Below are 2,904 nucleotides of genomic sequence, written 5' to 3' on the forward strand. Positions count from 1 at the left end.
GGGAGAAAGTAGAAGAGGGTGAAGGAGGGATAAATGGTGATAAATGGTGATGGAAGGAGACTTGACTTGGGGTAGTAAACACACAATACAATATCCAGGTGATGTATTGTAGAATTGTAAAGAAACCTGTGTAATTTTATTAACCAATTCCACCCTAATAAATTCAGTAAAAAATAACTAAATTGTTAAAAAATATCACTGAAGTGGTTTAATTCAATTCAGTCAAATCACTTTGTGTGTATGTACTTAAGCATCACCAAAACAAATAATAATAACTATATTTATTTGAATAAACTTAAGTTTAAATTAATGTTAGTATTTATTTTTCCCTTCAAGTTACAGTAGGATGAAACAATTAAATGTGAGTACAGGCAGTTCCTCATTTTTGTTCATGGTGTTCACACAGATATCATCAAAAAAGGGATTACCACCCCAGCATGGTTCCAGTGGCTGAGCATCGACCTATGAACCCAGAGGTCATGGATCAATTCCTGGTCAGGGCACATGCCCCAGTTGTGGGCTCAATCCCCATTGTGGGATGTGCAGGAGGCAGCTGATTAATGACTCTCTCTAATCATTGATGTTTCTATCTCTCTCCCTCTCCCTTCCTCTCTGTAATCAATAAAAAACATTTTTTAAAAAAGGAATTACCAATTTGGTACAAGTATCTTCAAGTTTTGCCCAAAGAATTCCAACTGGAAGAAATGTCCTGCTACTCCAAGCACAGATGAGCATGTGTGTAGCTGGAACTCATCTGGCTTTGCGGCTGAGTGAAGAAAGAAATACCAAATGTCCCTAGGACGCAGATCACAGCTTTCTATGTTGGAATGTTTGCTATTAGTAATTGACAACTAAAATAGGGCTTTGAATTGCTACCTCTCAAGAGATTTTGTCATAATAAGAAATGTAATATATATTGCTAACTTTCCAAATGACAAGTCTTCACATACTTAAATGAATCTTTTGCAGATGTTTTACTATTAGGTGGATATAACCAACACAAATCCCACATCAGTTTGACAGGGAAGAGGTGATTCATGGATTAGGTCATTTGACAGATATTCTCAGCCATGTGAATGAGGTAAATTCTTTTTTTTAATAATTTCTTTTATTTTTAAATAATATTTTATGTTTCAATTATAGCTAACATGTAATATTATATTTGTTTCATATGTACAACGTAGTGATTAAACATTCATATAACTAAGTGGTCATCATGATAAATCTAGTACACAATTGACACCACACATAGTTATTACAATACTAGAGGCCCAGTGCATAAAATTCGTGCATACTGAGGGGTCCCTCAGCCTGGCCTGCGCCCTCTCTCAGCCTGGGAGCCCAAAGAGGATGTCTGACTGATGGCTTAGCGGGCCTAAGTGGGCCTAAGCAGGCCTAAGCTGTCAGTTGGATATCCTTAGCGCTGCCACAGAAGCGGGAGAGGCTCCTGCCACCACCAGCAGTGAGCCTAGTTCAGGGCTTCTGGCTGAGTGGCGCTCCCCCCATGGGAGCACACTGACCACCAGGGGACAGCTCCTGCATTGAGCATCTGCACCCTGGTGGTCAGTACGCGTCATAGCGACCGGTCATTCCACCGTTCAGTCGATTTGGATATCCTTAGCGCTGCCACAGAAGCGGGAGAGGCTCCTGCCACCACCAGCAGTGAGCCTAGTTCAGGGCTTCTGGCTGAGTGGCGCTCCCCCCATGGGAGCACACTGACCACCAGGGGACAGCTCCTGCATTGAGCATCTGCACCCTGGTGGTCAGTACGCGTCATAGCGACCGGTCATTCCACCGTTCAGTCGATTTGCATATTAGTAGCATATTATATAGGAGGAATTTCCACTGTGCAGATAAGCTAGAAGCTGTACCGTTATATAGTATGTCTACCAAGGATGAATGCCTTCTTGCCTCTAGTGCCTCCCCTGGAGAGCCTGCAGTACTCACTGCCTCCTCTGCTGGCCTGGTCACCCCACGCAGCCTGTTCGGTCGTCCATTCGGTTGTTTTGGTTGTGATGGTCCCTGGCTCTTTCTATATATGGATTATTGGCAATATTCACTATGCTATACTTTACATCCCCATGACTCTTTTGTAACAACCAATTTGTACTTCTTAATCCCTTCTTTGATTGGAAGCCTTGACATGACATTATAGATACTGATGAAAACCCACTTATCTTCAAGCACAATTTGCCACTCTGGAAAGGGATACTAAAAGCAGACAACTTGGTGGGTGGTCCAGCGTTGAAGATAATTCTTCAGATTATGGGTGAAAATGACAGTCATGAAAAATTTCACTCCAGACAGAAATGTGCAGACATAGATAAGTACTGTAAACCACACTTGAAGATGTTTTCTACACAGTCATACGTAGCATCAAGGATTACCAATTTGCCAAAAAGAAATGAGTCAAAAACCAACCCACTGGGTCAAGTGTGCATTCAAGCCAAGCAGTGGCTTTCTCCTTAAATTTACTTTTACTTTTTGAGAAAGATACAATTTACTGTTTTGTCATGTATGTGAAGAAAATCAGGTGAAGGCCTGGGGTGGGGGTGGGAAGAGGTCAATGGATGGAAAAGGGGGACATAATGTAATACTTTCAACAATAAATATTTAAAATAATAATTTTTTTAAAAAAGTGGTAGTTGGCCCTAGCCGGTTTGGCTTAGTGGATAGAACATCGGCCTGTGGACCAAAGGATCCTGGGTTTGATTCCAGACAAGGGCACGTGCCTCAGTTGCAGGCTCCTCCCTGCCCCAGGCCCTGGGGCTCATGCAGGAGGTAACCAGTCCATGTGTTTCTCTCACATCAATGTTTCTCTCTGAATTTCCCACTCTCCTACTCTCCCTAAAAATCAATGGAAAAATATCCTTGGATAAGGATTACAAAAAGGGGGGGGGGGGG

Source organism: Myotis brandtii, unplaced genomic scaffold (assembly GCF_000412655.1).
Source record: "Myotis brandtii unplaced genomic scaffold, ASM41265v1 scaffold71, whole genome shotgun sequence".
Lineage (NCBI taxonomy): Eukaryota > Metazoa > Chordata > Mammalia > Chiroptera > Vespertilionidae > Myotis > Myotis brandtii.